This window comes from Terrapene carolina, unplaced genomic scaffold, assembly GCF_002925995.2.
Source record: "Terrapene carolina triunguis isolate 2854851 unplaced genomic scaffold, T_m_triunguis-2.0 Scaffold42, whole genome shotgun sequence".
In the NCBI taxonomy this organism is placed as follows: domain Eukaryota; kingdom Metazoa; phylum Chordata; order Testudines; family Emydidae; genus Terrapene; species Terrapene triunguis.
Window position 1 is genome coordinate 72,613,038 of NW_020664393.1, and position 12,613 is coordinate 72,625,650.

At 46.7% G+C, this 12,613-nt stretch overlaps 1 protein-coding gene across 14 annotated transcripts in view; it reads left to right on the top strand.

Annotated features, from left to right (window-relative positions):
• SUPT3H (SPT3 homolog, SAGA and STAGA complex component) overlaps window positions 1-12,613 on the top strand; it is a 469,967-nt gene that overhangs the window by 393,365 nt on the left and 63,989 nt on the right. The gene's annotated exons all lie outside the window — the stretch shown is intronic.

Below are 12,613 nucleotides of genomic sequence, written 5' to 3' on the forward strand. Positions count from 1 at the left end.
TATTGCAATATGTTGGGGAGCATTTTGTAGTCTAAAATTAGTTACATGTCAGATACTGCTCCTATTGGAAGTTCAAATCTCAAGTGATACATTTAGGGTTGGAGAAAGAGCAGATTGGTTTCTTTAAACAATTTTGAACCTCCACTGAAACGCAATAGAATTGAGCTTCCAGTAAAATGTTGATAGATTGTGAGGTTTTCCCATCAGATTTTCTACACAATTTGAAAATCCATTATTCAAAGCAGCCCCAAACAAATTATTTATTTAAATTTTCAGCTGATGTAAACTTCAAAGCTGCCGGGTATGTCTGATGTCATAAATTAGGAGCATCTCCTTATGACTGACTACTGTATGTGGCCTATATCCCTGCCTACTTCATAATGTCTCACAATTTAGAAGAGAGTGCATCTCACATAAACTTCTAAGTCAATGAAACTCAGAAGTAATGCTGTGTTCAGATCTGAATACCTGATATCCAGAAAGAAGTTGACGACATCAAGGGATTTGAGAAAAGAATATTCAAAATGAAAAAGGGGTTAGAGGAAATAGCTTATAAGGAAAAATTAAAACAAATAGAAAGGATAACCACATGCAATATGCTTCTACATAAGATAGCCATCTACAAGTATCTGAAAATTGCCTGCATCAAGGAAGGAGATTCGTTTAGGGGATCCCAAGAAATTATAACTTGGAGTAATGGGATAAAATTAAGAAAAGTAAGCTAAATTATTATTTTCATAATGCCATAGGTGTGCCTGGTGCTTTTATATGTATGCCTATATGGTATTACATAGATATTTTATTCATGATAGTTGTAATGAATCTCTGTATATAATCTCAACTGTATCATTTGCCAGCCACAACTATTAGTTTAATATTATGTAACAATTTAGCACAGAAGTTACATTCCAGAGTGGTGCACAGTCTTTAATAATAGGTTGGGTGATATTCAGCTAAAACCCTGCAGATAGCCTCTGAAAGTAGAGAATGTAATGAAATACATTGTAAAGAAGAAAAAGGCTGCTTGCACCCAATTATAGTGAAGCAACTTTGTTTTTCCAAAAAAGCAACTAATTTATAGGTAGATGTTTGAAGTTCAGGAGTAGACTATCTGTGTCACCAGACAGGATGGTATTCTATACCTACAGGGCAGAGTGGGCATGCAGAGTACTATTTGAATAGTGTGATTTTTTTAAAATAGCCTAATATCTCATGAATAACCAAAGCTGTGCATCACTGGCCATCATATATTCTTGGCATTAGCTTCTATGGCTGGCGCTTGATGAGATAAAAGGCCACTGGTCCCTCCAAACAGGCCAAGAAACAGGGAATCTTAGGCCGTCTACTAGATAGGTTAGGTTGCTATAGAGCAGATCCTACGTTTATCCTTATAATGATAAAGATGAGGAAGATCTTGTGTCAAAGGTATTAGAGTACATGTATTTAAAATTATCTATCTATATTCTGCTTCAAGAATTTTCCCCTCTTGGGATAAGTGTACCTATTTGGACCACTCACCCTTCTCCAGTCACACAGTTTCAACGGTATAAAAGGGGGAGTTTCCCAAACTGCCCTTAATTTCCTTTATGCTGCAAAAGTACAGTGATCACAAAAGGCATGTGATGTTTCCCTTGTCATTCCCGTTCTTTTTCTCCCCTATATAAGTATTTGTATGTAATCAGTTAGCCATGTTGTCATTTAAAAAATGTTGTGCCTGAGCCACTGTCTGGGACACAGCTCTCTGGGGTGATTCCTTGCTCCCTAGCTGGAGGTAAAAGAGTAAGGAGAGGAAGCCCAGTGACTGCTCTCAGCACCGTCATCATCCAAGTCAACATACACACCAAGACTGCCTTCCTTGAACAGCTCCTCAGGGTTGAGAGAGGTTGGCTCTGGTGATGCCTTGGTGTCAGTCTCTCATTTTTTCCCTGCCTCATTCATCACAGAAATTGGAAAGTGTGTAGAAAATGTGACAGGAGGCTGCAATAAGAGAGAGCATGACTTCATGGATAAGGCAATGCACGTGGAATCAAGAGAATGAGATTTTATCCCAGACTCTGTCACAGATTTCCTGTGTGGCATTAACCAAGTCACTTAGGGTATGTCTACACTACGAGAGTAGTTCGATTTTAGTTAAATCGAATATGTGCAATCGATATTAGAAAGTCGAACGTGTGTGTCCACACTAAGGACAGTAATTCGACTTTGTCAGTCCACACTACCAGGGAAAGCGTCGACATTGGAAGCAGTCCACTGTGGGCAGCTATCCCACAGTTCCCGCAGTCCACGCTGCCCATTGGAATTCTGGGTCGAGCCCCCAATGCCTTCTGGGTAAAAAAATGTGGCGAGGGTGCTTTTGGGTAACTGTCGTCATCCGTCAGTCACTACCGCCCTCCCTCCCTCCCTGAAAGCGCCGGCGGGAAATCAGTTCGCGCACTTTTAGATCAGTGACAGCGCGGACGCCACAGCACTGCGATCATGGATCCCGCTGCGACCATCGCTGCAGTTGTGGCCGTTCTCAACGCCTCGCAGCTTATCATACACCTTTCCCAGAGGCAGATGCAGAGAAATCAGGCGAGGAGGCTACGGCACCGCCGTGAGGGCCTGAAGTCGGAGAGTAGCACAGAGCTGTCAGAAACCACGAGCCCCAGCGCCCAGGACATCACGGTGGCAATGGGGCATGTGGATTTTGTTGAACGGCGATTCTGGGCCCGGGAAACAAGCACGGACTGGTGGGACAGCATAGTGCTTCAGGTCTGGGATGAATCCCAGTGGCTGCGAAACTTTCGCATGCGGAAGGGGACTTTCCTGGAACTTTGTGACTTGCTGTCCCCTGCCCTGAAGCGCAAGGACACCCGCATGCGAGCAGCCCTGACTGTCCAGAAGCGAGTGGCCATAGCACTCTGGAAGCTTGCAACGCCGGACAGCTACCGGTCAGTCGCGAACCACTTTGGCGTGGGCAAATCTACCGTGGGGGTTGTTGTCCTGCAAGTAGCCAAGGCAATCGTCAAGGTACTGCTGTCAAAGGTAGTGACCCTGGGAAACGCGCAGGCCATCATAGATGGCTTCGCCGCGATGGGATTCCCAAACTGCGGTGGGGCTATAGATGGGACTCACATCCCTATCCTGGGACCGGGCCACCAGGCCAGCCAGTACATCAATAGAAAGGGCTACTTTTCAATGGTGCTGCAAGCACTGGTGGACCATCGGGGACGGTTTACAAACATCTACGTCGGATGGCCGGGCAAGGTTCATGACGCTCGCGTGTTCAGGAACTCTGGTCTGTTTAGACGGCTGCAGGAAGGTATTTACTTCCCGGACCACAAGATAACTGTTGGGGATGTGGAGATGCCTACAGTGATCCTCGGGGACCCAGCCTACCCGCTAATGCCCTGGCTCATGAAGCCCTATACTGGCGCCCTGGACACTGAAAAAGAACTCTTCAACTAACGGCTGAGCAAGTGCAGAATGGTGATGGAGTGTGCTTTTGGCCGTCTCAAGGGGAGATGGAGAAGCTTACTCACTCGCTGTGATCTCAGCGAAACCAATATCCCCATCGTTATTGCAGCTTGCTGTGTGCTCCACAATCTGTGTGAGAGCAAGGGGGAGACCTTTATGGCGGGGTGGGAGGTTGAGGCAAATAGCCTGGCTGCTGATTACGCCCAGCCAGACAGCCGGGCGATTAGAAGAGCCCAGCGGGATGCGCTGTGCATCCGGGAGGCTTTGAAAGCCAGTTTCAAGGCTGAGCAGGGTACCCAGTGACTTTTAAGTTTGTGGACACAGAAGCAGAACTTGCCCCCGTTTCTTTACCCAGTTGCCGTCGACTATCCTCTCCAATCACATACCCCCTTCACCCCCTTCCCAAAAAATAAAATCTGTTCTGTTTTGTTAATGGACACCATTGTCTTTATTACTGTTTTCGCGGGAATGTTTTAAACCTGGGACGCAGACTGTGGCGGGGGGCGGGTTTAGTGTTGTGATGCAAATGATGCTTCTCAACTCCAGGAATGACAGGCTCCGCGGTGGTGGACTGGTTGTTTCAATGGAGCCTGCCAGCCCTCCTGGCCGGGACTGCGTGTATGTGTCGGCTATGTGACTGTCTTGCAGGGGGAGGAGGGTTACAGATCCCCTGCTGCGCGGCTCTGTGATCCAGGGTAAGGACCGCTGCATAAGATCTGTAACTGCCCTCCCCCGCCACCAAGTCACAGAGCAACACCACCCCCCCCACCACACAGAACATGAAAACCACCTCCCAGACTGACCAGGATAACTAGTCACTGCACTGTATATGTGCCCTGCTGCTGCACCTGCCCCCTGCTAAAGGTGACTGTCCTGTCCAATGACCAAGCCCCTTCCCCCCGCTTCAGACAGACTCCCCTCCAAAAGAAGAGGATGGAAACAGAAATGAACAGAAACGTATTCTTTATTAACAACCGCACATGGAACGGGGGGGTGAAACTTGGACGGGGTCTTGTGTGAGGCGGGTAGGAAAGGACTTTTCAAATTTTGGGGAATGAGAGCCTTCTAGTGGTAGAGCAGTCCGCAGGGGTGGAGTGAAATTTTTCACGGCCCCTTCCACCCCTCCGTGTTTGGACTTTGGGTGAGGGGGGTATGGGACTTGGTGGCGGGGCAGGGCAGTTACAGAGAGACTGCAGCGGGGCTCTCTCCTCCTGCCTCCGGTCCTGCAGAACATCCACAAGGCGGCGGAGCGTGTCCGTTTGCTCCCTCATTGGTCCAAGCAGCGTTTGAGTAGCCTGCCTGTCTTCCTGTCGCCACCTCTCCTCCCGTTCAATGTTTGCCCGGTGCATTTGGGACAAGTTCTCCCTCCACTGTGTCTGCTGGGCTGCCTGTGCTCGGGAGCATCCCATTAGTTCAGCAAACATGTCTTCCCGTGTCCTCTTCTTCCTCCTCCTAATGTGCGCTAGCCTCTGGGCAGATGTGGCTGTGGGAATTGGAAAAAGGGAGTGAATTCCTGAGACAGAGCAATGTATCTGTGAACAGAGAACATAGTCTTTCTCTGTGAACAAGACCATGCAGAGCACCTATCACACGCGCACTGAGGACAAGGTCGAATTTTCGGCCCTCGCCTACCGTGCCTGTGGTCTTGCTGTGGCGAGCTGAGGAGCAGGGCTGGACACCGGACTTTGTCTAGCTGGCAAACATGGTAAGCCGTAGACTTGTGGCCGCTTAAAACTTTAAGAGTGGCACTGGCCTCCTTTCACATAGAAAGCAATGCGAGTCTCTGCTGGCAGCAATCCTGCAAGCATGAACTCTGGCCCTGTCCCAGCCCCTCGCGGCTGTAAACCGCGTGGCTGTAAACCGGCGGTTGCAGTTCTGTAAAGGGACGGGCAAGCAGTCCCAATACTAACTTTCCCCTACCTAATTCACAGCAGGGAGTCATGCCAGACATCACCCTCCTGAAGGTCTCGGAGAGCCAGAAGGAGAAGATGCTCCGGGACAGCCTGCAGAAACCGGGGCCATTTGCTGCACTGCTCTGCAAGGCCATGATCCCGGAGTACCTGCTGGCGTTGTGGCAGGGAAACGTGTCCTACCACGGGGGGCCTAATAAGCTCTCCCTGCCCAGGAACCTGCTGATGAGGCTGGAAAAACACCTGCAGGAGGTGTATGAGGAGTTCTCCCCGGAGGATGTCGCCTCTATCCCCGGTTACATTGACCAGTTCTTGGCTTAGGTGCCCTTGGAGAGACAAATGACTGCAGGGTTTTGGGCACTATAATCATGAAGCGGACATTGTGCAATTTTTTGAAAATGGTTCGGACTATATATTGAGGCGCCCAAAGACAGACTAATCATGATACACTTTGCACTGATTCCCCTTTTGTTTGACTTTCCTGTTTACATGTTTTGAAGCACTTTACCCACTGTTAATATTTTCAATCTTCCTGTTTTGTTGCAAATAAATGTTTACATGTTTTAAAGCACTTTAGCTACTGTTAATATTTTAAATATGCCAGTTATGTTGTAAATAAATGTTTAGATATTTAAAACACTTACTGCTTGATCCTTCCCCTGAATCTGTGTCTGGGGTAACGGCGGGGGACGGTTGGTAGGGGATCTCTGTCAGGGTGATGAAGAGCTCCTGGCTGTCGGGGAAATCAGCGGTGCCAGCGCTGTCGACTGCCTCGTCCTCCTCATCTCCTTCTTCATCTTCCCCGTCCGCTAACATGTCGGAGGAACCGGCCGCAGACAATATCCCATCCTCAGAGTCCACGGTCAGGGGTGGGGTAGTGGTGGCGGCCGCACCTAGGATGGAATGCAGTGCCTCGTAGAAACGGGATGTGTGGGGCTGGGATCCAGAGCGTCCGTTTGCCTCTTTGGTCTTCTGGTAGCCTTGTCTCAGCTCCTTGATTTTCACGCGGCACTGCGTTGCATCCCGGCTGTAGCCTCTCTCTGCCATGGCTTTAGAGATCTTCTCATAGGTCTTTGCATTCCGTCTTTTGGAGCGCAGCTCGGAAAGCACGGACTCATCTCCCCACACAGCGATGAGATCCAAGACTTCCCGATCCGTCCATGCTGGGGCCCTCTTTCTATTGGATTGCACGGCCATCTCTGCTGGAGAGCTCTGCATCGTTGCCACTGCTGCCACTGCTGCTGAGCTCGCCACGGTGTCCAAACAGAAACTGCGCTTCAAACTGCCCAGACAGGAAAAGGAATTCAAATTTTCCCGGGGTGTGGCTGGTCAGAGCATCCGAGCTCGGACTGCTGTCCAGAGCGTCAACAGAGTGGTGCACTGTGGGATAGCTCCCGGAGCTATTAGCGTCGATTTCCATCCACACCTAGCCTAATTCGATATGGCCATTTCGAATTTAGCGCTACTCCTCTCGTTGGGGAGGATTACAGAAATCGATTTAAAGAGAGCTCTATGTCGAACTAAATGGCTTCCTGGTGTGGACGGGTGCAGGGTTAATTCGATATAACGGCGCTAAATTCGACATAAAAGCCTAGTGTAGACCAGGCCTTAGATCAAAATGATCTGAGTACGGCACTAATTGTGCCCAGAAATGAGGAAAGCACCCAAGTTTTGAGCATCCCAGTCCTGATTTTCAAAAGTGCTACATTAACATTGGCAGATGTTGTCAGTAGATGCTGCAGGTGCTCAGTGCCTCTGGAAAATTAGGCCTTAGCTGTCTCAAGTTGAGCACCCAACATTGGAAATTTTGGCCCTTAATCCTTTGTCTCAGTTCATCATGTCTCCTGTGGGCTGTAATGCTTTGGTCTAATTTTGGTTGTTGGGTCTAGTGTAGGGTTGCTGGGTATGTTGGTGGCCTGTGATATACAGGAGACTAGATGATCTGGTAGTTCCTTCTGGCCTTAAACTCTGACTCTATGGCCTGGTCTACACTGGGGATGGGGAGGGGGTGTCGATCTAAGTTACGCAACTTCAGCTACGTGAATAATGTAGCTGAAGTCGACATACTTAGATCTACTCACCACGGTGTCTTCACTGCGGTGAGTCGACAGCTGACACTCCCCCGTCGCCTCTGCCTGCGCCTCTCGCTCCGGAGGAGTACCGGAGTCGACAGAAGAGCACTTGGCAGTCAATTTATCGTGTCTAGACTAGACGCGATAAATCGACCCCCACTGGATCAATCGCTGCCTGTCCATCCTGTGGGTAATGTAGACAAGCCCTATGACACATCTGCTTATGGGGATAAATATAGTCCTCTACCTCACAGAGGTGTTGAGAATATAAATCCATTAGTGTCTGTGAGAGGCTCAGATACTGTGATGATGAACCCAACAGAAAATCGCTTGAGAAAATTGAAACAAATTCTGTAGTTGGTGCAGCATTTGCATGGTGTGCAGTAAATAAGACTTGGGGCTGTACATTGAATGATGCGGATAAAAAGAAATGTTGGACAGCTGCCTCAGTCTAGGCCAGATTGTGGTATCTTACTCCTTGAGCAGTGCCACTGATTTCAATGAGACTGCTTGAGGAGCGGTTTACTACTAAGCATGAGAAATGGTATCACAATCTAGCCCTCACTGAGCACCATCTGTCTGGTACACTGCATGACCAGCCAGCTTGTGGAAAAGACAGAAAGTGCACATGTAATTAAAGATTGTATTGTAATGCACATACTCTAGGGGGCAAATTAAGGTTGCATAGGCAATCTTAATTCTGGTGATTCCTAACTTTTGAGTGCTGGGCTTTGCAACCTTAACAATATTCTTTTAACAACTTTAAAAAAAATAAAAATGGAATATAGATATAGAATAAATTAATTAAATAACAAGATTAAATTAAAACCATTTCTTCAGCATCCTGGAATTCTCCATTATTATTATTATTGTTGTTGTTTTGTATTAGAGCAGCATGCAGAGGCACTATCAGGACCTCATTATGCTCAGTGTTGTACAAATGCATTCGAAGACTTGGGGTGAAATCCTGGCTCCTCCTGAAGTCCATTGACTCCATGAAGCCAGGATTTTACCCATGGTCTCTCCCCACAAAAGTTAGCCTAAAATACAAGTGATATACAAAGAGCTGGGTTAGACAGATACAATAACATTATAAATAAGTTTATCGATACATTTGTTTACCTGCAGCTCAACTCCTCTTTAAACTGCTCCCCACTCTCCCACATGAGGATTTTGTTTTGTAATTAATAGGCCCTCTCACATAGTTTGCTGTGAGCAGGAAGGGGAAGGATTTTCGGCACATCCTGTCATTTCCCACCAGTTTCCCTGGTGGCAACCAGCGGCGGCTCCAGGCACCAACGCTCCAAGCGCGTGCCTGGGGCGGCAAGCCGCGGGGGGCGGCCTGCCCGTCCCTGCAAGGGCGGCAGTCAGGCAGCCTTCGGCGACTTGCCTACGAGAGGTCCGCTGGTCCCGCGGATTTGGCGGCAGTTCGGCGGCGGGTACGCCGAAGCTGCGCATGCCGCCGAATCCGCGGGACTGGGGATCTCCCGCAGGCATGCCGCCGAAGGCAGCCTGCCTGCCGTGCTTGGAGAGGCAAAAAAGCTAGAGCCACCCCTGTGGCAACTTGCCATTCGTGCTACCAGACCCACAGTAAATTAAAGAAAAGAGCCAGCATTGGGCAGTGGAAGAATTGCTGATCTTTCTTACCAGTTATATACCAGCTCAGTTCAATCAAGTAGAAGGGTTAGAATGTAGTATATTTAGAAACATAATTCTCCACTCTGATACACCAGCCAAAAACGATGTAACACCATTGAAGCCAACATACTGTTGGACTTTGTTTGTAAACAGAGGCAGGGTGATTAAGATAATAAAAGGCTTGTCATTAAATTAAGAATTGTTAATGATCCTGAAAGCAGTCCCCTATCTAGTTAAAAGATAGGAAACAAAGGGTAGGAATAAATGGTCCATTTTCAGAATGGAGTGAAGTAAATAGAGGTGTCCCCCAAGGGCTTGTACTGGGACCAGTGCTGTTCAATATATTCATAAATGATCTGCAAAAAGGGATAAACCGTGAGGTTGCAAAGTTACAAAAGTACTCAAGATAGTTAAATCCAAAACAGACTGCAAAGAGTTACAAAGGGATCTCACAAAACTGGGTGACTTGGCAATAAAATGGCAGATGAAATTCAATGTTAAATGCAAAGTAATGCACATGGCAAAATATAATCCCAACTATACATACAAAATGAAGGTGCCTAAATTAGCTGTTACCCATCAAAAAAGAGATCTTGGAGTCATTTGCAGTACTCTGGAAGCACTAAATTTCCAGAGTACTGCAAATTTATAAGAATCCGTCTCTTTGTGCCTGTATCATCCTGAACTCATTCTCCAGCTTCAGATGATTTAAAAATTATCTCCAGTTATCAATGGGACAGACACAACTGAATAATGTAGCTGTCCTTAACATGCATCAAAACAATACCAGGGAACTAAAAGTAAATAAGATTGCTGACAGTTTCATCCAGAAAACTACAGTGAAACATAATGTCTTTAAACTGGGACGTTAGTGAAGACCGCTTGTAGGTGATGGCAATGATTTTAGTATATTGTAATTCATGATAGTGTAATTAGGTAGTTCATAACAATTTAATCATTATTAAAATAGTAACGATACCAACAATAGAATCATAGAATATCAGGGTTGGAAAGGACCTCAGGAGGTCATCTAGTCCAACCCCCTGCTCAAAGCAGGACCAATTCCCAACTAAATCATCCCAGCCAGGGCTTTGTCAAGCCTGACCTTAAAAACCTCTAAGGAAGGAGATTCCACCACCTCCCTGGGTAACCCATTCCAGTGCTTCACCACCCTCCTAGGCCTTGGCTATACTTGCAGCTGTACAGCGCTGTGAGATAAACGTGTCTTCGTACAGCTGAGTAGGGAAAAGCGCTGCAGTCTGTCCACACTGACAGCTGACAGCGCAGTGGCGTGGCCACACTTGCAACATTTGCAGCTGTGTTGGGAGCGGTGCATTATGGGCAGCTATCCCAGCATTCATGTGGCTGCAACATGCTTTTCAAAATGGGGGGGGGGTAGATTGTGACAGGGAGTGTGGGGGGAGAGAGAGTGCTTTTTGGAGCATGTCAGCTCTCTATTTTGCAAGTTCCGAACTCCCGGCCCCCTGCTCATTCATTTACTCACTCAGAGCAAGCTGCAAACTGTTTGCTTTTCTCTGTGTTACGAGCTTTGAAACCGGCACTTCCGCATTCCTGCAGCCGGTCACAACAATGGAGAGGATTGACCACTTGACAAGGTGGTTAGTGCAGCGCTGCAAGTGTTTACACTCACACCCATAAGTCGTAGCCACTCTGCTGCAGCTGTTATTCCTCTCGGAGATGTGGAGTACCTGCAGCGGTGTACCCAGGGAGATACAGCGCTGTAAGTGCCCTGCCAGTGTGGACGGGGAGTGAGTTACAGCTCTGGGGGAGTTTTTCCTAATATCCAACCTAAACCTCCCCCACTGCAACTTGAGACCATTACTCCTTGTTCTGTCATCAGGTATCACTGAGAACAGTCTAGATCCATCCTCTTTGGAACCCCCTTTCAGGTAGTTGAAAGCAGCTGTCAAACCCCCCCTCATTCTTCTCTTCTGCGGACTAAACAATCCCAGTTCCCTCAGCCTCATGCAATAACTAAACACATTCAATAACTAGAATATGAATGAAATGTATAAATATGCTGAAAATAGCCTCCCCAAAAAACTGGCAGAGTGCCCCCTCTCACACACACACACACACACACCCCACACACACACTCAAAAGTACCCACCATCAAAAACAAAAGTCAGCACCTGTGGTAGATAGACTTGCTGCACAGGATTGTGGTGATGGTTTTCTGGAAGTGATAAATAAAACTCACAAAGGTGATAACCAACCAAAAGGTGTCCACAGCTATTCGTGAGGGATCTCAGGACAGGAGAGGAACCTACGCTGTCACATTGCCCTTGAGATAAAAAACAGAAAAATGAAAGTTTGAAAAAATATAATATCGTCTTTGAACTTTTCAATAAAATCAGTTTACTTTAAGACTAAATACCATAAAATGAAATATCACGGTAACAGATTTTCTCCCTAGAGGATTGGATCTTGTTCTTAAGGCACTGGACTGCCACACAGGAGAACTGGGTTAAATTTCTGGCTTTGCCACAGATTTCCTGTGTAATCTTAGGAAAGTCACTTACATTCCTCAGTTAGATGGTAAGCTCGTTAGGGCAGGGATCATATTTTCATTGTGTTTCTATAGCGGGTATCACAAGGGGGTCCTGGTCCATGACTGGGAATCCTTGGAGCTATTGCAATACAAAGAAGAAATAATAATAGGAACATAGGACGTTTGACTAGAAGTGACCTCTCCTGGGTCATCAGATCCACTCCCCTACTCTTGAAGGCAACTTTGTCATATAATCCTTTTATTAATTTATCAAGCTCCATTTTAAAACTAGTTAAGTTGTTTGCCCCCATTACTCCTATTGGGACACTCACTCTGATGAGTAGGACAATCACTTCTAATTTCCAGCCTCAGTTTATTCATGGCCGGTTCATATCCATTTTTTTCTTGGGCCAGCATTGTCCTTTAGCTTAAATAACTTTTCTGCCTCTTTGGTGGAAAAATTAGGTGACCTTGAGGACCAAAATAATTCAAGACCTTGACACAAGAAGTAGGAGTGTGCTGATGGAATTTTCTGATGACACAAAGTTGGGAATTCATCTTTCTTGACCGTGAGTGACCAGAATTGGACACAGCATTCCCAAAGAGGTCTTACCAGTGCCTTGAACAATGGCATTAATATTTTCCCATCTCTTCTAGCAATACCATTGATTCCCACTAGTCATCCTGCCTTTGCCCCCATTGAACTCACCTACAATGTTCTTCATTATCATCCTTGTTCTCTATTAATTTAGTCCCCACTGAAGGTGCATAAAAGTGACACCACCCAGACCCCCCTCAGTTCTTCTCACTACCAGTGGCCTATGTCTGAGCTTCCCGTGCAGTTTACCTTATGGGTTTTTTCTCCTGTGTAGCTAACTAGTTTAGTTTTCCCTCTGTCGGTAAATAGTTCACTGGCAGTTTATTGCCTTTTGAGTTATTTATTTTATTATAGCTTGGTTTATTTTTTAGTTAGTCTTGGTGCTAGGCGCCCTTGGTATGCAGTGTTCTCCGGGATATAAATTGTG